Source organism: Mirounga angustirostris, unplaced genomic scaffold (genome assembly GCF_029215605.1).
Source record: "Mirounga angustirostris isolate CCGP_5_RB_7025 unplaced genomic scaffold, mMirAng1.0.hap1 SCAF_12, whole genome shotgun sequence".
In the NCBI taxonomy this organism is placed as follows: Eukaryota; Metazoa; Chordata; class Mammalia; order Carnivora; family Phocidae; genus Mirounga; species Mirounga angustirostris.
Window position 1 is genome coordinate 61,050,909 of NW_026991720.1, and position 23,456 is coordinate 61,074,364.

The following is a 23,456-nucleotide window of genomic DNA, read 5'->3' on the forward strand; positions in this document are numbered from 1 at the left end:
TGTTATAGAGTTGTGAGTCATTGCAATAAAATCACAGGCACATTTCATGTCCTAACTTTTACAGCTGAGGTTTGTGATCTGGTTCATTTTCCCTATGATCTGTGTGGGGCTGAATGCCCTTTTTCTTATCAGAGAAAATTTCGGTGAATTCCCTCAGAGGCAAAGCTTTCAAATCTATGACCTCTTCACCAAAATACATTTTCTATCAGTTTTTTTTTTAATTTTATTTATTAAACAAAGGATTAGGGAAAAAAAGTCAATACTTAACACAGAAACATACACAACTATTTTCCCAGCCATGCAGAGAGAAAGTATTACATTAAGATTGAAAAGGATACCCAGGGAGGGTTGGTTTAGGTAAGCAGAGTAACTATGGAATCGTAAGTGACAGAAACAGTCAAATCAGATCAGAAACTAATTTCAATCTACTTCCTATCTCTGAAGGATTATCATGGGAAATTGTTAGAAATAGACCCGGCGTGTTATTTCCTGGGGAGTAAGATGAACCATTTCCTCATTGCTTTCTTAGAAAATCCTATCAGAAAAACATCTGTTCCTAAAATTTCAGTTTTCTCTAGATTAAGTCATTTTTGTATGAAGCCATATTCTTTTAAACAGTCCCATTTATTATTTTAGAAATTTCACAAGCCCCACACCCCTGTCCAAAGCAGCAGGGACATCACTGGATTTCAATTTTTAACTATCCCAAGAAGTCCCAAACAGTGGGCATGAGTGGATGAGGACATTGTGAATTAACCATACCAAACAGGTATGCCTTTTATGTGTGCATGTCTTTGTAGGAATCTGAACATTTTCATATGTCCTCTACTTAATCAGGGTAACCGTGAAGAGAATATACTCTACCTAATTCACAACCTTAGTTATAAGGTCTGTTACTTTGTTGGAGCTTGGGGGTTGTTCTAGAGAAGTGTTTGACAAAAAAGAGATTTATGATTACAATTTTGGGTGTTCTAAGTTTTTATCAAAATTCCAGTTAGTTAACATTCCAAACCTAACAAGATTAATATCAGTTGTACAATATAGTGATTCAACACTTCCATACGACACCCTGTACTCATCATAAGTGCGCTCCTTAATCCCCATCACCTATTTCCCCCAGCCCCCTACCCATCTTCCCTCTGGTAACCATCAGTTTATTCTCTATAGTTAACAGGTTTTTTTCTTGGTTTGCCTCGATCCTTCTTTTAGAAAAACAGAAATTTTCTTATAAAGCAGTACACCAGGTCAAATACTCAAGGGATCTTAGAGTTTATTTGCAATAGGACTGCATAGTAAAAATTATTCCTCCATTACTTAAAGTAAAGCCCTAATTCTCTTTCAGGTTTTTACAACTCGAATTGAAACTTTCACTAATAATTTCAAAAATATACCAAGTGTTTGTTTCACTTCAGTTTGGTTAGTTATATCATATTATTAGTATATGATATATAATATATTTTTATTATTTTATTTTTATTATATAACATATATAACATATATTATATTATTATTAACCATATAATTTTATATGATTATTTGATATAACCTAAGCAAAGGAGCTGACATAACAGATAGCAAATTTTATTTTAGTTTATTGAGTTATTTGAATTAGAATGTTCAGATTCCTAAAACAAATATTTATCAAAGTTTAAAGAAAATTTTAACTCATTCCAGGGGTGCTGGATTCATTTATCTTCAGGGGGCATTATGTAATTTTGTTTGTTTACAGGCTCTATGAACACTGAGCCAGTACATGGTCTCTCCTAAATGGCACAGCAGTGTGTTGTGAAAAACACTGAACGTATTAAAAAGTGACTAATAGATATATAGGCTTATATGTGTCATGCCCATTTTGTTTCTTCGTGCTTAAATAGATTTTAAGTAGGGAAACCAACAACCTAAATTCTCAAGTAGCTATCTCTTCCCAATTACTTGCAATAACTGAGCTAAATTTAGGTCAGAACTTTAGACATTTTGAGACTAAGGTCAATATGAAAGGAAAGGTGTCTCAAAAGTTTCAGACACACCAGAGTAGGTAAAAGTCCTGCTTGGAGTTTTCTAGAGTTTGTTGCTGTTTTAATACCACAGCAGTAAAATGTGATTTTTAATATATATACAGCACATATTTTGTGATATAATGGGTGCTACCCTCCAGAGACCATTAATTCTAACTGTAATTGGAACCAGTGGAAAGTGTAGACCATCTATGACCAACTTCTCCAAATACATTTACCTTAAGCCTTTATTAGAAAGAAGACCTAGAAAATGAAATAAAATTCAGTAAGATCAATGTTGTTTGCACTTGAGAACACAGAGTCAATAGAAGAGATGATTTAATAGCCATTTATCTTCCACCTAACCCAGGAAGCTTCCTAATGTGAATTTTCCAAGGCAGCAGTGATGCAAGGTTTTGAGAAATGCTAAAGAAAATGCTGGAAATGTGTTTCAATGGAAATGAGGGAAGTTTAATCGAAACCTAAAAAGATGGCGTTTGGGGGGAATTCAAAAGTCAAGTGGTTAATTATTTTGTCTAAACAAAAATGCTTTTAACTAGAGCAATAAGTCCATCTCCACTCCAGATGAGTCACTTCTCTATAATCACAGAGCCAGCAGAAGGCGCCATTTAAAATACAAGTCCCATCATGTACTTCGTCTGCTCCCAACTCTTCACCAGATTCTCTTCTCTTTCAGAGTAAACCCTAAGTTAGGCCCACCAAGCAAGACAAGGCCCTTTCCTCACCCCTTCCTTCTCTACTTCTCTCTCACCCTGCCACACTGGCCTCCTCGATTTTCCTTAAACATGAGGGGTGGGATCAAGGCCTTTGCTTTCTCGCTTCCTGTAAACTGCTCTCCCAGATTTCAGTGGGCTCACATCCGCACCTCCTTCAGATTTTGCTCACCCTGTCAATGATACCTGCTCTGACCAGGCTGTTTGAAATTGCAATCCCCCTGCCCTCCGCACTTTAAATCCCTACCTTCCTGCCCAGCTTTTTCTCCCCATCACTTATCACCCGTAGATATTATAGGCCATATCTTTTTCTAACTAGAATGTCAAGTACGTGAGGGCAGGGATTTATTCTGCTTGGTCGATGCTGCATCCCCAGTGTCTGGAAGAATTTTTGGCAAATGAGTGCCCCACGAACACTTCTTGTCTAAACAAATCAATGAGAACCGCAAGTCCCAAATGTTCTGGGAATATTCGCACAACTATCAGCCAGGTGTTGCTAATTCCCAATGTCTATTTCCAACCTCAGGGGTCTCCCTTGACTTCCTGGCCACATTGTCACCAGCCAGCTGACATTTCATTTTGGTTTTCTCCTCCCTACCTTAAACTTCGATTTCCCAGGAAAACCATGTTCCCAACCAAATTTGGGACCACCTTTGAAACTCCTGCATGTGAAAATACTGTTCTCCATGTCTATTGTTTCTCACACCTGTTTCTTTTCTATTCTTGGCACATCCATCCAGCCTATTTCTACAGACTTAATATCTGATCACTCTACCCTAATTTCTCCTTGTACCAATCAAGTGACGTGGGCAAAAAGGCATCCCCAAAACATAGCTACTCTGATCCTAGGTACATACTCAAGAGAAATGCATGTGTATGAATTTATGAGTAGAATACATTTTTCAAATATACTCTTATTTCCTCACATGCTCAAAAGCATAGGCCTCATTTAAAAATGTAACATGCGGTATCCTTGTCAACACAAACCTTCTAGACTTTATCCCCAACCCTATCACTGTCTTTCTTAAACTTTAAGTCTCTGCTCTTGCCAGCATATTCTAACTCCATATCAAAGGGAACTAAGCCTATCTCCATCTGCTTCTTATTCAGAAGATTGATGCCATGTCTTATACTTGTCACTCACCTAAATCCCATCTATCTTTGTAAAGCCCTGCTAAAGTTCCATCTCCTCTTGGATTTCCACAAATATGTATCAGTATGTTATGTACTCTGTGAGGCATGTCACTGGATACAGATATTCCTGAGACAGAAACTCTCTCCTTGAGCAGTTGTCACACTAAAAACTTGAGGAAAAGGCACATGCCCACACATGTCCTATGAACATCCATGAACAAAATATGTTCTTCCTCTCAAAGAACTCACAATCCAGTGGGTGGAGACAGCTAGTAAACAATAAATAAATGCACAATTTTTCTAAGCTAAATAAGCATGTGCAAGTTGGTAATAGGTGCCACAGGGAAAAATAAAGGCAGGAAAAAGGAACAAGGTAAATATGGGGATTTTATGTGAAGGAGTCAGAATCCCTGTTAATAACCTATTATTTCAGCAGAACCCTGACAGACAGAGAGTGAGCCATGAGGACATCTTGAGAGGAGTAACCCAGGCAGGGGAAAAGCAAATGCAGAAAAAGAAAAAAAAAAAAAAAAGGCCAACTACAAAAGGTTGGGCAGGATGAGGGAACTAGAGAAGGAAAGGAGAAACTGGGACATGAGATCAAGGCAGGTCTTGGAGAATTAATGGTGTTTTCATCCCGCCTCCCCAGCTTCCAGGTAAAGTTCTTTTAAGACAGAATAATTTTACATACGTACTTTAAACCCTCCATGGAATGAGCTGTGGGACCTTGCACAGAGTAAATGTTTAATAACATGAACCATGTTGAGAAATTACCATTTGTACACAAAGAAATTGGCTGCAAATATCTTCAAGTTCCTCAAATGAGAACAATTTACCCCTGGAAACATGAAATGAGTTGTAGACCAATTACCCCATCTATTACGAATTCAAAACATTTAGGCCAGAGCAAAAACTCCCAAAATTATGACCTCTTTTTGCCAAATTATGATCTCTCCCCCACAAATTACCATTATCATTCCAAATCTTTTCTTCCTTATTTTATTGTACTTGGTCAGTTGTTGTTGTTGTTGTTTACTTCTTTTTTAAAGATTTTTTTAAATTTATTTATTTGACAGAGAGAGAAAGAGAGCGAGCACGGGGCTGGGGGGGAGGGGGAGAATAGGAGAGGAAGAACCAGGCTCCCTACCTAGCAGGAAGCCTGATGCAGGGCTTGATCTCAGGACCCCGGGATCATGACCTGAGCTGAAGGCAGAGACTTAAGTGACTGAGCCACCCAGGTGCCCCCTTTTTGTTTTACTTAATTCATCTTTACAATTTCTTTTTTTTTTTTTTTTTTTTTTTTTAGTAAAGGATTATATCCTTTGGCTCCCTCCTTTTTTTTTTTCTTCTTCAGACACATGATTTGCAACTTCAGGTTGTCCTGGGTTACACGTAGTATGCAGTTTGTCATCCATTAAACATGGACTGGGTGCCAATTATATACAGATATTTATCTAGGCATTGGGATGACACAGGGTTGAGATTCAAGCACAAACACTGAAATTAGAGTCAAGTCTGATTGTGAAGCCCTTTACTAGGTGGGAGACCATATTTATGAAAGAAGGCCAAGAAGAGTAATAAATTCAGAACTCTTGGGGGACTTAAGAAAATTCCTATCAAGTACTTTTCATAGACCTGTAACACAATATTATCAATTATATTATTATTTAACATTATCAGTATCAAAATAATTTTCAATATTACATATTTAATATGTGATCATTCTACTCATATATAAAGCAAATAAGATGCACAACTTCAACTTTACACTTTCTCCATCTCTACCATGTCTCCTGAGCTCCGTTCCCAGGTATATTTCTACCTGAACATTCACCCAGTGCCTGCCTGCAATCCATGATCCCAGAAGAGAGCTTTCATCATCACTCTGATTCAGCCTCTGCTTTAGGATACACAGTCCTCCCATCATTTGCCATTTATCTATAAAGCACTCACAATGGAAATTAGGTACAGAAATAGCTTTCCACAGAACTTTTCTGCCTCCATCTTTCCTCCCCTCCAATACATAGAGTACACCATCTGACATTTGTAGTTTTTATTATTCGTTGTATAAATGAATTAACCAAGAAAGCAAATCAAGTGATAGATTAGAAATGTCAGGAGGGTATAAAAACAAAACAATACAAAACAGGGCACCTGGGTGGCTCAGTCGTTGAGCGTCTGCCTTCAGTTCAGGTCGTGATCCCAATCTCCTGGGATGGAGCCCCACATCGGGCTCCCTGCTCGGCAGGAAACCTGTTTTCCCTCTCCCACTCCCCCTGCTTGTGTTCCTGCTCTCACTATCTCTGTCCCTGTCAAATAAATAAATAAAATCTTTAATTAAAAAAAAAAAAGCAAAACAGAAGGAATTCCTGCCATTTGTAAGAACGTGGATGAACCTGGAAGCATTATTCTAAGTGAATAAGCCAGACACAGCAAGATAAATACTGGGTGGTCTCAATGTTTTTGGGGACGGGGGTGATCTCACTTCTACATGGAATTTAAAAAAGTTGAACTCACAGAATCAGAGTAGAACAGTGGTTGCTATGGTGGGGGCGGTGGGGGGATAGGGGGGTGGGTGTGTGTTCATCAAAGGATACAAACTTCTCGATATAAGATAAATGAGTTATGGGAATCTAATGTACGGCATGATTGTTATCATGTTGATAGTTAACACCAGACTGTATACTTAAAATTTTCTTAAACAGATCTTAACTGTTCTCACTACACACATACACACACAATAACTTTGAAGTGATGCATTTGTCCATTCACTTGATTGTGGTGATCATTTCACAGTGTATAATGTGTATCAAATCATGTTGTATATCTTACACATACACCACTTGTATTCATCAGGAAAAAAAAAAAAGAAAGAAAAACAAAAGAAATATCAGGCTGGCCAACTCACTGGGTTCTTAATTATTAAATGCCGCACTTTTCTTTAACTCGGCTTAAGTGGAAACTCTTGGAACAAGCTCCTCTTAAGCCAGCCTGCCCCCAGTTTACCTAGGGTGAGAAGGATTAGCTGTCTCAGGCAAATCAGAGGCCTATAGCAACATAGGAAAGGAGATGATGAACAGATCTTCCTCCTCTGGGCTCTCATGGGGACTTACCTCAGCGAAGTCTTTAGGGGTTTTCTTTTATTACTTGCATCTAAAACCATAGTTAAAATTTTTGCTCCGCCTTTTGCCCACTTACTAGGAAATTTTATCAACAGTATGCTTTGCAAGTCTGATTTGAAAAGGTAAAATGCCCATGTTTTGTTTTCAGACAAATGTTTCAAAAATCTCAAGTAAGGAACATAATCTGATAGAATTTCAAAACATTTTGAAAACGTGAACTCTTAAAACACTCTCTCATAACTGCAGAATTAAAATATGCCGTTGTTAGCTTAAATGTTCTGGCCTTTTTCGTTTGTTTTGCCTAGTAGTGAATGAATATAAAATTGGGACATATAATACCTCATTGTGACAATGATACATATTAATTTTCCTTTTACTTTATTTGGCTTTGTTTTTCAGTTTGCGCAAGCAAAGGCTAATATCAAAATATGTAATGTGAGAGAGTCTTGAGAACCCTGCTGTTTTTAAATATGTTTAACCATTCAAATAGTTTATAGTTATTTAATAAAATTTTAAGTTACTTATTCTGTTGTGGCTTTGTGGGTTATAATACAGTAAGCAATATGGAAATGACTGTCCTCATAATTTCTTTATTCTGTTTGTGATGAAATCAAGTTTTCTCTAAAAATGAATGTCTAAAACTATACAATTACATGAAATCTTTCAGCTGTTAACAGATATTACCAACATGTCAAAATGTTATCAACAGATTCTTGATATTTTTCCTGAAGTAAAAATGTTTAAAATGCTTCCTCCAGGAATTACTTCTGCTTTACTGTCACTGAGCTGTGATTCTTTTGTTTCCTGATTATAGTGCCTAATTCCCTATTATCCTGCAAAGTGTAATATATGGGACTTAAAATCCAGACATCTTTTTCTCAATTAGAAAGGCTCTGCCCTTTAACAAGTAGCTTCAAAAGAAGATGTTGGTCCTAAGGAAATGCTCTAGCATTGAGGAATGGTAAAACTGGTCACATTTTTCTTATGTACAAAACATTTCTTGCCAATTCTGTGGGAATGGAAGGTATTTTTTATTTGGAAAAGCACTTGTTTTCTCACCAAATAGTCTAATGGGTTTCTGTTGTTGAAGGTTTACTGATTTTGTTTTGTTTCCTGTTTAAGTATGTTCTTTGGTCTCAACTGAGTAAAAGGCTTTCAAAATCTAAGACAGGCCTCCAGCCACAGGTAACAACAGCAGAATTAGACAAGTGGGATTACATTAAACTAAAAAGCTTCTGCATGGCAAAGACAATAATCATCAGTGAAATGGTAGAGTGCAGAATGAGAGAAAATATTTCCAAACCCTATTTCTGATAAAGGACTAATATCCAATATGTATGCAATAAAGTCCTACAATTCAGTAGCGGAAAACACAAATAACCTGATTTTTAAAATGGGCTGCAGACTTTAACAGACATTTCTCCAAAGACAATATACAAATAGCCAAAAAGTACATGGCAAGATGCTCAACCTCACTCATCACCAGGGAAATGAAAATCAAAACCACAATGAGCTCTCACCTCGCATCTGTTAGAATGGTCGTGATCAGAAAAATAGGATGGTAAGTGCAGGTGAAGATACGCATAAACTACAAGATCTGCACTCTGTTAGTGGGAATGCTAAATGGTGCACCTGTTGTAGGAAACAGTGTGAAGGTTCCTCAAAAACTTAAAAATAGAACAATTCCACTTCTAGGTGTTTATCCATAAGAAATGAAATCATGATCTTGAAAAAAATCATCACTCTCATGTTCATTACAGCACTATTTCCAATAGCTAAGTTGTGGACACAGACTAAATGTCCACTGACAGATGAGTGGATTAAGCAAATTTGGTATATACATAAATGGACTGCATATGTATGTACATATTATGTATACATAATGATCATAAATGGACATTATTCAGCCTTTAAAAAAAAGACAATCCTGCTACATGAGACAACACGCATGAACCTTGAAAATAGCACACTAAGTGAAATAAGTCACAGAAGTACAAATACTGCATGATTCAAGTTGGATGAGGCATCTAAAATAGCTCATTATATATTTGAGAGAAGAGACACAGAGAGAGCACAGGATGGGGTTAGAGGAGCAGTGGGAGGAGGAGAGAGGGAATTTCAAGCAGACTCCCTGCTGAGTGCGGAGGCCAACATGGGGCTCGAGCTCACAACCCTGAGATCACCTGAGCCAAAACCAAGAGTCAGACACGTAACTGACTGAGCCACCCAAGGTACTGCTAAAATAAATCAGAGAAGCGCATAAGAAATGTGTTGTATCAATTTCTGTCAAAGTTTTCTTCCAAAGCAGAGTATTCATAGAAGTAAAGAAGAATATGGTGGTTGCCAAGGGCTGGAATGGAAGGAGATGTGGGGAGTTGCTAACCAACTTGTACAAAATTTCAGTTATGCCAGATGAGTAAATCCTAGAGATTTGTTCTATAATACGCAGTCTATAGATAGCTATACCATATTGTAGACTTAAAAATCTGTTAAGGGGCACCTGTCTGGCTTAGTCGATAGTGCATACAACTCTTGATCTCAGGGTTGTAAGTTCAAGCCCCACACTGGGTGTAGCGGTTACTTAAAAAATAAAATCTTAAAAAAAAAAATCTGTTAAGAGAATAAATCTCATATTAAGTGTTCTTACCAAAATTAAAAAAAAAAAATTAAGAGACTGAATAGTAAATAAATAAAAATAAAGTCTAGGCCCCGGTACACAACCTTAGTCTTCTATTTTTTTTTTAAGATTTTATTTATTTATTTGACACAGAGAGGGAGCGCACGAGCAGAAGCAAGGGCAGCGGCAGGCAGACGGAGGGGGGAAAGCAGCCTCCCTGCCCAGCAGAGAGCCCAGTGGGGCTTGATCCCAAGGTCCCAGGATCATGAACTCAGCCAAAGGCAGATGCCTCACCGACTTAGTCACCCAGGCGCCCCTCTACCTATTTCTTCCCCCACATTCCCCTTCCCTTCTCTAGCCAAAGAAAATGTCATCTAAGTTTGAGAAAATATAAAGGGTAGAGCTACAATTCTAAAGTGGCAGGGACAAACTATGTGTTGTATCAATTTTTCTCACAACTTTCTAGTAAAGCAGATTACTCTAAAGGCCCATGGAAGAGATTACGTGTACTATGGACGTTATATGATCTATGCCCAAGCAGGCTGTTAAAAAGCTTGAAATCTGTTATTTTACGGCTTTCCAGTGAGTGTGGATTTTGCAGTCTATATTCTGTGCCATAGTTTGTATAAATGTAAGTACATATATAGATAAATAGACTTGCCTCACACAACAACTGTTCAGTTTTCAAAATCACAAATTTTGAGAAGGTATACTATGTTTTATATAATGACTTCTTTGACTTTTTTCTTTATATGACTTTTCACTCAAAACACACCAAATAAGTACACTGTAAGAGTGCTATATCTAGAATATGGCTTTAGACAGACATACTCAATTTCCTTGTCACTGCAAGTTCTGGTCATAGAATAAAATATGAAAGAAAGGTTAATTATGACCCAGGTTTGAATGAACCTCAAACACCCTTCTTTGGGTACATATACCAAACAAAAGTAACACAGTTGCAGTACATGAGCTCATGCACACAAGTGCTATTTGCCCGGGTTTTCAAGGCCTCCCCTTTTCAGCCTTTATTTTGCCCTAAAGTTACTTTTCTCTTTCGTCTTAATCAGTGAGAGAATGAATTCAAGGGCAAATACCTCGAGAAGAGTGACCGAATATTTGGATTTCATGATGCCTTCAACTGATCATCTTTACAAGTGTTTAGTGGTTGAAGGCTAAAAATCAAAGATGGGGAACTTTCGCATGGAACAGAGTCTTTAGAATTAGACCACCTCTTTTTAGAAAACACACACACACACACAAACACACACACACGTTCTGAACCAGAGCTAAACTCTTTCAGCCCAAACTGTGTGAAATTCTATCCTGGAGAGAAAGGAGTTTGGGTTCATTCATGAAGGAAGCTTCACTGCAAACTCTACGGACAAGCAGAATTCCTCTTGTCCTCTTCCATGCCTCCTTACTCCAGCCAGGGCGGCCACAGGGGCTCTTACCACACTCGGCCCAGCCTTGGGATCAGTTACCTACACTCTTTGACCTCCTACTAGACATCTGGGCTCCTCGAGATGAGACAGGTGTGTCAAACTTCTGTTCTATTTCTTATCAATGTGTGACTGTCTTGAACAGTCTTTAGTGCATAATGGCTGCCAGAAGGAGAAATGCATTAAAATTTACAACTGCAGATTCACTGATGGGCTGAGACACATGTGCCTTATTCAGCCAAAGTGTGAAAACAACCAGCGCTCTTACATGGAGACGGGAGGGTATCTTTAGGGACCTGACACTCCAAAGTCAGTTTTGAATTCTGAGGGGCCAGTGGAACACAGTGATTGCTTCTATGAAAATGTGCACCAGCCATTCCCTAGTGCTTTATGTAGAAGAGCCAGCCTCCCCTTCTACCTTCCAAACTGTTGCTTGAGCTTCACCAAATTTGTTTACTCAACACAAGACTTTTTTTTTTTTTTTTGCCCACCCTTCCATCTGTCCTTCTGTCCTTTTTGCTTTGGTTTTCTGTTTACGTTTTGCCTGGTCCTTCTCTCATTTCAACTTTGCCTTTCACAAATCACTTGTCATCACATTCCCTCCTCAGTCTTCTTACGTGGTATTAGCCTGTGGGAGGTGATCAAAAATACTTGTTGAAAGAAAGGATAGCTCTTTTTTTCTCCTCAAATAATCGAAGTTTGGAAAAAATATTTTCTCAGAATTCGGTTTCCTCCTTTTTTCTCACTCTCTCATTTCAATAGTATTTTAATATTTGAAAGTTTGTTTTTGTCTAAGGCCGTCCCACAGTGTTGTATGAACAAATACAGTCCTAACAATGCAGTCGCTGTTGTTCTCCTATTACTTCATGGTCTGTTAATATTAAATACTTGCTAATTTTTTTGAGGCCCTCCTCCCTTGGATTCAGCCTGTGTGTTGTCCCTCATTTCCTTACTCCATGTCCACTTCCTGTCTTTTCCATGGACTTAGTAAGAAAAGTGATGGTTAATGTGAAAATAAAAACAACACCGAATATTTACACATCATTACAGATTTTACAAGACATTTTGCAGGGATCACTACTTCTTAAATATTTACTTACCAAACAGGAGTCATAGATACCATATGGATGCATATACATTGGAGTTTACTCCACATTTTTTTCCCAAAGCTTTTCTTTTTAAAAAGGGACTTGTTGATGTCATCATTTTTTAGGTTTCTTGCAACCTTGTGACATTTACTTATAATGAGAATTCTAAGAGTTGAATAGGATTTTTCACTGAAATGAGGTGACATGGGTAATTTTATTAATAGCAAGCATCATGCTGAGCACTTCACATGCATGGTTTCCATTTACTCTCACAACATCCCTCTGAAGAAGGCACCATTACTGTCCTCATTTTATAGTTTGCTAAAAATGTTAGAAGCATTAGGAACATACCCAAGGTCACTAAAATTCTGGTACAAGGGCATTAGCAAACCTGTATTCCTAACCAATACACTCTCAGACTCTTCTCCACCTGCTAAGGCACAGCCCACTACAGGCAACTCTCTGAGCTTGGACACCAAGTGAATCGAAAGCCAGGTTATCCCCTAATCTCTTTCCCACAGCATCTGATTGCACTGTTATTTTTATACCTAGGGTGTCCAGATATAAAAAGTGTGTATGGTCAACAATTCGAACAGACATATATCTTAAAGTAAATCTATGGTGTAAAAACAAACTAAGAAGTACATTTAGGAAATCTGGGCCTCTGTTCCTGTGGGAAAACATCCCTTGCATAATTAGCCATTTTTCCTTAGAAAAACCTCTCTCCAAGCAATGGCAATTCCCAAGCTACTGGCGTCATGGGAGGGAAGGAGAGCACATTTGGAGACCAGAGGGAGGCCGAACACGTGTTACTCAAGGTGTAGCTTGGGGAAAAGGGCCTAAGGCCTCACAGACGGAGTTAAGAGACCATGTTCCTTGTAGGAAACCGTTCATAAATCACTTTGTAGGAAAGCCTCTGTAACCTTCACAGTAGCCTGGAGGACGTTTTCCTCATGAACTTTATGGCATCTGCCATCATGAATAAATGTTCCCCACCCAGCTACGCTTAGAACATTCTTGCAGTAATACAGGGAATACCCCGGATATTTAAGAGCTTGGTGGAATAGTCCCTGCCACTTTTAGTCATTCCAAACAGGCGACTGATGTCTGAAATTAGAAATAAAAAGGCTGAAGCGCTTCAAAGAAAACAACCACCACTGATATTCTTATTTCCCCATGATGAAGAAATGGTATTTCAGCATCACAACTGCTCCAGATCCCAAAACAGGCCACATGTTTTCTGACAGCTGCTGACACAAGAAATTTCCTCAGACTCAAACTTCCGGTGTATTTCATACAGAAGGAACCATGTCTTTTCCTAAAGGCTAAATTTAGCTTAAAAGATGGTCCCATTTTGTTCTTTCAACGTGTGTATAATAACGAAAACAACACACCCTATTAAGGTATTAAAACAATTTACAGAATGTAAATACAGAACAAAATAAACTGTTGAGAAATTATCTAAAATATTTTCTTGCGTTGTCATAACAATACAATAATTTGCACTCTTGAGAACAATAAAAGTACCTCTGAGAACCGAGGCCTCACATCTGTGACACTCTGAAGCTTATTCATTCACCTCCTCATATTCAGCCCTTAGTGCTCAGAACTCATACTGGTCAGCATGGAAACCAGACAACATCTTCTATTTGATTCCATTTTTTAAGAGATGTTTAAAATCTTTACGGAGGACTGGATCAAGTCCTGAAATACATGTAAATAGTAGATATGCTCATAGCAGATTCCTTTGGCTCCATAAGACTGAAGAAAACATTTCTATTTAATGGGGGGAGAAAGGGTGCTCTTCGGAGAAGAAAAGAACAGATGACAAAGGGAATGGAGGCATGTTTGCCAAAACTGTGAAGCTCTGAAGCACATCCTCCAGGAAGAAGACAACAGAAGTTCTTTGTAACAAAGGCATCCTGCTCTGGAAGTGATCCCAACAAGCTCAGGTGGTGACCTCCTTGGAATTAGCCTTTCCCTTTTTATGCCAGGGATGATCCAAACTTTTATTGGATGGCAACAGAGTGAGAAAGCACCATTGTCTTGCCTGCCCCGGTTATATCTCCATGCTTTCACTTTTTTTTTTTTTTTTTAAGAAAGTAGTCACTCTTGGTTAGTGATACCATAAAGATGTGACATTTGTCAATGCTGGAGGTTGTCTTAATATATATCTATCATCACTCTATTCTGTAGAGTTTCCAGATGCATCCAGACTTCCCAAATTTTATGTCCATTTCAATGTGGACTATTATTGCAAGATAATTGGATTATATTAAGCTTCAACCTAAAATTTTATCCCAGATATGTTCCTGTTTATCAGAGATATTTAGTAATTAAGGAGATCTAAGACAATAAATGTAGGTTTTCTTTCTTTTATTTATTTATTTTTTAAAGATTTTACTTATTTATTTGACAGAGAAAGACACAGCGAGAGAGGGAACACAAACAGGGAGTGGGAGAGGGAGAAGCAGACTCCCTGCCAAGCAGGGAGCCCGATGCAGGACTCGATCCCGGGACTCCAGGATCATGACCTGAGCCGAAGGCAGTGGCTTAACCAACTGAGCCACCTAGGCGCCCTTCTTTCTTTTTTTTAATGGATAAAAAGGAGCAGCATAACAAAGACAAAGATGATGTGCCTAGACCCTATGTGGCTGAAATCTTACAGTGGGTCTCTTTCATACCTTATTCTTTTCTTCTGAATACTGACCTATTAAAAAGAAATCCTACCCAGAATTAAGTATTCTAGTTAGAATTAGAAATAAGTGTCCTAGGGGCACCTGGGTGGCTTAGTCAGTTAAGCATCCAACTCTTAATTTCGGCTCAGGTCATGATCTCAGGGTTCTGAGATAGAGCCCCACATCGGGCTCCAGCTGGTAATGGAAGCTGCTTGGGATTCTCACTCTCCCTCTGCCCCACCTGCCCCCTAAAAAAAAGTGTCCTAATTAGAATTGAAAGCCATTTTAGGTAAAGGGGAACTTTTAACTGATCATTTGGCAATAAACAAACTGAGATGCAAAACAGAGTCTTAACTTGGTTACTAAAACTTACAGTGTGTATAACATACTGACAGTTAAAGGAAATCAGGTCAACATTTCTAGACTCCCATGGAGGTAATGAAGTACAAAAACCTAGGTTCATTCCCTATTAGAATTCCAGAATTGAAAGCTTCTTCAAGACCATTCAGTTCAACTACCAGTTTATAATCCAAATCCCTTTTCTCACATCCCTTCCATGGTGTTACCCAGTGTATGTTTGAATGTATCCATTAGAACGCTTTCACATTTCAAGTAAGAGAAACCCAACTAATCAGCTTAAATACTGAAGATACCCTATTGGTTCATATAACTGAAGTTCAGAAGTAAATTGGATTTTAAGTATTAATTCAGGGGCAAAACAAGAACACCATGGTTTCCACCTTCTATCCACGTCTCTCCATGGTACTCCATGGTGTTGAATCCTCCTAAAGGTAATTCTTCTTATGGTTAGCAAAGAGCCAAGAGTCCCCATGCCATCAGGGTACCTTCTTTACATCCAAAAGGAACTTTGCCCTGTTAATCAAAGCAAAGTCCTAGGCTCACTAGGATAGACTGCCTTAAGTCACCTGCTCAATCAACAGCCAATTACTATGAACTGACTCACAGATTAAATCAGCTGTTTGGCTTAGCCTTAATCATGTGTTCTACTTTAAGAGCTAGGATTGAAATGAACTTTTCAAGAACTGCATGAATCCTCAATGATAAATCAGGAGCTCCGAGGGATAGTGAGGGAGGGAGACTACAGGGCCGCAACACTGAGTGTGTCCAATGATAGGAATCTCACAACTTCACAGAATTGTTCCTTCTGTCTTTGGATATATCTGAGAGTTGGAAAGTACAATAACTGTTCAAATACTGTAAGTTCTAAATAATAATTTTGCCCACTTCAAATTGCACTAGCCAAACATGAAAATAAACACATCTATATGAAATTTTCATCCTGAGCAGTTTTATTAAGTGAGAATCTCAATAGCTACAATTAGATAGGTCATGTGTCCATCCCTTGCTAGGAAGGAATCTGAAGAGAAAGCATTTTTTTAGCTGGTCATATTGCCCTATCCTCACTGAAAAAAAGAAAGAAAGGAAGGGAAGGAAGAAGGGAAGGAAGGGAAGGACAGTAAAGGAAAGAAAAAAGGAAAGGAGAAAGAAAAGTTAGGGTCTCATAATAATAAGGAAAACGAGGGGCTCCTGAGAGGCTCAGTTGGTTAGGCTTCCAACTATTGGTTTCAGCTCAGGTCATGATCTCATGGTCAGGAGAATGAGCCCCAGGTTGGGCTTGCACTCAGGGTGGAGTCTGCTTCAGATTCTCTCTCCCTCTGCCCCTCCCCCACTCGTGTGTGTGTGTGTGTGTGTGTGTGTGTGTGTGTGTGTGTGTGCGCGCGCGCGCTCATGCACGCATGCACACTCTCTCAAAAAAATAAAATCTCAAAAAAATAGGAAAAAGTATTGGGCAGGCATCCAACAGTGTTTTCCACATTAAAAAAAAAAGACATGAATAGGCATTTTATAGAAAGGGAACCACATATCAATAAACTATGAAGAGATATTAAAAAGTGATTCAGTAAATGCAAATCAAGACCACAAAAGGACACAATTTTATGTATATTTGATTGGCAAAAATTAAAAAGGTTGACACCATCAAGTATTAGTTAACATGTGAATCTACAATAGCTGATAAAAATGTAAAATGATGCAACTGCTCTAGAAAATAATAAAGTTATTATGACCTAACAAGTCTACGCTTGAATATATATATCCGGGGAAGGCTCTTAAACATGTATTCCCTGAGACACATGTAAGAACATTCATAGCAACATGTTTTAAAGTATCAAAAACCAGTGAAGGGGAAATCGGAGGAGACGAACCATGAGAGATTATGGACTGAGAAACAAACTGAGTGTTCTAGAGGGAAGGGGGGTGGGGGGATGGGTTACCCTGGTGATGGGTATTAAAGAGGGCACGTATTGAATGGAGCACTGGGTGTTATATGCAAACAATGAAATCATGGAACACTACGTCAAAAACTGATGATATAATGTATGGTGATTAACATAATAAAATAAAATTTAAAAAAATAAAGTATCAAAAACCTGGAAATAATCATGATATGGTTTGCAGATGGAAATAAATCTAAGGGTGAATTGTGAAAGAATCCTACAGATGCCGGGAATATTTCTGGAGAAAAATATTTGCACACTGTCTCATTCCAAAGAAATGTCCCATCAATAGGGAAGTAGATGAATTAACTATGGTAAATCCACCCAATCTAATGTATACAAATACATACAGCAGTCAAAATAATGAACTATAGTGAGACACAACAATATGGATGAATCTTACAAATAATATATAAAGATAAAAAGGCCCAAAAGATTACATATAGCATAAACCCTTTTTATCAAGCTTGAAACTCCTATAACAAAAATACATCCTTTTTAGGTATACCTATAAATGCAATAAAACTATATAAAGGACATCAAAGAAATGATGAACATAGGATTCAGGAGGATAGTTATTTTGGGAGAGGTATGGAAAAGAAATATTGGAGAGAGAGAACATATGGTTAGATATAAATTTAAAAATTCTGGCATTTGTACATACTACTCTGATTTTATCAGAAGGACATCACTAAAAAGATTAGGAGGCTGACTGGTATGTTATAGCCAAATTTGTAACATGCTTTGTATAGTTTGCCTCCAAGTGCTTGGTGAAACTGCAGCTGACACTTGTAATTTGAAGGCTAACAGCCAAATTCTAGTAATGGGCTAACATTTCTTTAAGGTACATGCCCTCATACTAATATTCAGAGAATGCCCCATCTGTGCATGTGGATGGTCATTCCCACGTACTAACTAGGGTAACTCAGACCATGCAAGTTATTTACACATTCTTATTTTTCACATGACTCTTAATGTTACACACGCCAAAAAAAGTGCTTTTAATTGTTGCCTTCTCAACCAAGGGCTTATTTTCATGACCTGTTAAGCTAGGCCATATCCCAAGTAATCTGAAAACAGAAAACTGAATCCTCCACCAACCTTTCAAACTTCAGATCTCAGACCAAATTGCCTGATTTATATACTTGTGACTTGAAATTGAAGCTTCGTTTGTTCACATGACTCTCTTTCTTTATTCAGGCCACCTTTTTCATAAATAGTGCCATGAGAAATAAGTAAGTTTGGGGAGAGAAAAACAGAAGCGTGGGGGGGTGGGCGAGAAACCCTATTAATAATACTTATCAAACTCTTTAGAGGAGATAATCTTTAATGTAGAATTCTAATTGATAAAGTCATAGTAGCTTGCAAGTTTCTGAAAACAGAGAGCATCTCTTCTTTTTATTGTACCCTCAGGGCTTAGCCCAGTGCCAAGCACAAGGTAGGTCTTAATTCATGGGAGACAAGTAAATAAATTTGACAATCTTCTCACATGTTTTGACAGTGTATTTTAACTGATTTCTTAAGTTTTCTGGATGAAAATAATGATTTGATGATTTCCAATTATTTCTATTTTACAAGTACAAATGCCAAGTGGATGAAACGAAAGAGTATCTGGTCAATTATTTTCACTTACTTCCTGCTCCATCAATCTCTTAAAAGCAAGCATCGAATAAAGGAGCTGCAGGGGATGACAAATTTTCTGCTGCTTTGGATCTTGGTATGGCAGATTTGAGGATAACTTTAAATGGTTTCTTCAGAAGTATCATCTGAGCTCTGCCAGGCATTTTCCATACACACTTGGTGGCACTGCTTTTGCAAAGCAGCATCTGACTCTGTCATCTATTTCAGATTCCTCAATGTTCTTCCGCATAGGAAACAAAAGGGGCTGTATCAGGGGGCAGGGAGATAGAGTGCTATAGCAAGAAATGACAATGTACGGAATGAGAACACCTCTCCCAGTCCAGAGAAATCTTTGTTTCCAACAAGAATATAGGTGACAATGACTAGTCCAAATTAGTAAATTAAATGCTTTCAAAGTCCCTTCTAGTTCTAAAGTTGTATTATTTTTTTAAAAGATTTTATTTCTTTGAGAGAGAGCGCGCAGGAGTGTGTACACATGAGCAGGGGGGGAGGGGCAGAGGGAGAGGAAGCAGCAGACTCCCCACTGAGCAGGGAGCCAGGAGCTGGGGTCCTGGGCTCCATCCCAGGGCCCTGGGATCATGACCTGAGCCAAAGGCAGACACTTAACTAACCGAGGCACCCAGGTGTCCCCTAAATTTGTATTATTTAATATATAGCCAATATTGAAAAAAAGGGTGTCTTGGGTTAACAATACAACCCAAAACCATTTTGCATAAATCCACGTATTCACTGTTTGACTATGAAACTAATAAATTACAATGCAAGAAAAATTTCTGTTGTATCTTGTACCATTCAATGGACCGTCTTAGAAATTATTGTAGCTATCTCGTACTAATAACAGATGTTTGACTACAGTGATGAACATGTGGTTTTCTTTAAGTGAGATCAAATTGGCTGGTCAATCACACTTCTATCTTTAACATATGTCAATATCCTACTTGAGAATAGAGTTATGATTTATGGTAAAAACCATTGCCTTCATACCATTCCATCATCGGTTCCCCTTTATAAAATCACAGAATGTTATCATTAAACCATACAGCTTATTTTTGTGAATAAAAAAAATGCCTTTGTCAACTCAACAGTCATCCAGCACACGATTCATATCAATGACCTGTACTTTTCTGATAGGAGAGTCTGAAATTGAGGATGCAATAAAGCAAGCCTATACAGGGTTGCTAAAGAAAAATGTTTCTCCCAGATAGTATTCCTTATAAAGCCTTATCTTATACAGAGAAGATGAAGATTGAAGTTTTGGGGCCTGGAGACTAACAACATGAGTAATACCATCTGTCACTTAACTGCTGGGTTCTACCCATCATTCTCATGTCCTTGCACCTTTGCAAACTCCTAACTTGTTTGGGCCAACAAACTAGGTTTGTACTTGTAGTCCTACCATTAATCCTGTTACATAAAAAACAAGTTTGTCTGGCGGCTGAACAATTTAGAGAGGAGACAGAATGTCTTTGTAGTCAGCACACAATTATGAAGTTGCGCTGCTCAGAAAGAACACTTGAGCACTGACATCGCTTGCTTAACTTTTTTTTTTTTCTGAGTATTTTATATTCAGTCAACTTGTTACTGCCACATTCTTGATGAGACATGCAGATGAAGACATAGAGAAGAGAGTTGACTGAGCGAGCTCGCTCTGGGAGGAGACAGAATTGAGTTAGTGGGGAGTAAAGCAAGCCCTTGGGAAATTTTCACATGCTACTCCTTAATCAATTAGCTTAGATGCCAAGAACACTTGGCATTAAGTTAGTAGGCTGCACCCCGTAAATCCCTGATCAATTCTTATTCATAGTCACTGGGTCAACAGGAAACTATGTTCCCTTCTGGTCCATCTTTACATAGTTCTCCTCATAATATATATACCCACAAGTTTCTTAATTGGATTTTTCTTTCACTTTTGCTGTAAGGATTTTTTATGTCTTACCATAACCATCTTAATTATTACTGTTAATGGCTGCAAAATACTCTATCCAGTGAAATGGACTTACTTTTGTCTCCTTCCACTTATTTCTGGTACTCAGCTACAAATAATATCTCCTTGCAAGCAGTTTTTCCCCAATTTTAAGTTTCTTCCTTTAAAATAAGCATCTAGGGGCACCTGGGTGGCTCAGTCATTAAGCATCTGCATTCGGCTCAGGTCATGATCCCAGGGTCCTGGGATGGAGCCCCACATCGGGCTCCTTGCTCAGCGGAGAGTCTGCTTCTCCCTCTCCCTCTGCCACTTCCCCTGCTCGTGCTCTCTCGCACTCTGTCAAATAAATAAAATCTTTTAAAAAATATATATAAATAAGCATCTAGATGTATTGTTATTCAGGAAAAGACTACTTGATCTTATGGCTCCTGGAAGTTCTTGTCAGAGTTTTTCTAAATGGAGTGGATTTTCACTGATGTATTAATATAAGAGTGTTCTATCTTCACTACACTTTACTAGGGAATGATGCTATCCCTAGAATTGCTCTTAATAAGAGCTAACATGTATTTAGTACTTACGTCAGATACTGCAAAGAGCATTTTGGTATACAATCTCACTTAATCCCAGAACAACTCTACAAGGTAGGTACTATCTTTATTCCCCTTTCATTTATGAAACAACTCAATACAGAGAGATTTAGTCATTTGTCCAATTCTACATAGTCTTTATGCAGAATCAGGACTCATCAGGTGTGACTGGCTAAAATCCATGTGCCTAACCCATAGATTGTGCTGCATATTTTTTTTTACACACCAATTGGTCAAAAATTTAATGTTTTATTGTTAATCTACATTTTATTTTTACTAGGTATGCAACTAATATGTTCAACCTGCATTTTCCTTCACATTGCAATAGTGGTCTACAATTTAAAATCTACTCCAAGGAATACAAAAATACAGATTCAAAGGGGTACATGCACCCCAATGTTTATAGCAGCATTATCAACAATAGACAAACTAGGAAGAGAACCCAAATGTCCATTGGCTGATGAATGGATAGAGAAGATGTGGTGTGTATATATATACAATAGAATATTACCCGGCCATCAAAAATAATGAAATCTTGCCATTTGTAATGACATGGATGGAGCTAGAGTGTATTATGCTAAGTGAAATAAGAGAAAGACAAATACCATATGATCTCACTCATATGTGGAATTTAAGAAAAAAACAGATGAACATATGGGCAAGGGAGAAAGAAAAAAAGGAGAGAGGGAAACAAACCATAGGAGACTCTTACCAATAGAGAACAACCTGAGGGTTGATGAAGGGAGGTGGATGGGGGATGGGCTAAATAGGTGATGGGTATTAGAGACGGCACCTGGTTATGATGAGCACTGGGTTTTGTACTAGGTGATGAATCACTGAATTCTACTTCAGAAACCAATAATGCACACTATATGTTAATTAAAATTTAAATTAAAAAATTAATAAGTAGGGGTGCCTGGGTGGCATAGTTGGTTAAACATCTGACTCTTGGTTTCAGCTCAGGTTGTGATCTCAGCATTGTGAGGCAGAACCCCGCATCAGGTTCCATGCTCAACACAGAGTCTGCTTAAGTTTCTCTCCCCCTCTCCCTGTGCCCTTCGTGCCCCATGCTTGTGCACATGTTTCTCTCTGTCAAATAAATAAATCTTAAAAAAAATAAATAAAATCTACTCCAAGGCATAAAGACATTCTTCCCAAATATATCACAGATTTATGATTTACCATACAAAAATCACACTGTCCCAGTGTTACTCTAAATATGGAGTAAGCTACTGTTCTTCCTAATGGAAGATGCTATTAAAAGTACCACGACATAGGGCGCCTGGGTGGCTCAGTCATTAAGCGTCTGCTTTCGGCTCAGGTCATGGTCCCAGGGTCCTGGGATCGAGCCCCGCATGGGGCTCCTTGCTCTGCGGGAAGCCTGCTCTCCCTCTCCCGCTCCCCCTGCTTGTGTTCCTCCTCTCGCTGTATCTCTCTCTGTCAAATAAATAAAATCTTAAAAAAAAAAAAAAAAAGTACCACGACATTCCAAAAAGGAAAAAGTTTTTAAAGACTTATTTCTCATTACTAATGACTTAATTTTGGGAAGGTGGATATCCAAAACTATTAACAGACTCTAAGAACAACAAAAAGGAATAGAAACAGGTAATCAGACCTTAATTTCAATTAGCACTCTAACTTTATTGTTGAATAAATTCAGAAAAAAACATTTAAAAAGACATAAAATTGCTTCACATTTTTCATTGAATATTTTATAGTTTTAAATTCTATCTACAGAGTATTTTCTCACAGTGACTAAAGTCCCTTCATATTTGTGAGCCAGATACAATGCTTCTTAGGCTGGCATTTTGTATACAATTTAAAATAATGATTACATAGTTTGTAGTAACTTAAACTATTGTAATTATTTTCAAAACGTATCCTGATATTCAATATGAATACAATGTGGATTTTGAACAAATGAAAAGCCAGGATAGAGCTTCATGTATGCCTAAAAATTTTATTCAAGAGCCCATGTTTATACAGCACCATTATATATATGCAAATCCTAAAACAAAGCAAATATCCCTAGAAAGAGGAATGTGTAAGTATATATTGGTAACATCCACAGGATACAATTTTCTGGGTTAGTGAAAATGAGTGTATGAAAGCTTTTCATATCACACAGAAGAATCTTTATAATTTTTTTAAAGATTTCATTTATTTATTTGTCAGAGAGAGATAGCAAGAAAGAGAGC